Raw genomic sequence first — 262 nt, forward strand, 5'->3', positions numbered from 1 at the left:
AAAAAAAAAAAAAAAAAAAAAAAAAAAAAAAAAAAAAAAAAAAAAAAAAAAAAAAAAAACCTAAATCTCTCGGGGAAAAATAACTCCATACAATGCACGACGTGTTACACATTAATTCCTTTTTTCGTCCTCCGCCCTCCGTGTCATTGATCATCCAGCTCCGTCCGGATAATCTTTGGAGGTAGGGAGATGGAGGAAATAAATTTAAAACATCCCAATAAAGTGGCCAGGGATGATCGGACCTGAATCGAGACCTCAACCA

The sequence above is a fragment of the Pyricularia pennisetigena genome, chromosome 5, assembly GCF_004337985.1.
Source record: "Pyricularia pennisetigena strain Br36 chromosome 5, whole genome shotgun sequence".
In the NCBI taxonomy this organism is placed as follows: Eukaryota; Fungi; Ascomycota; class Sordariomycetes; order Magnaporthales; family Pyriculariaceae; genus Pyricularia; species Pyricularia pennisetigena.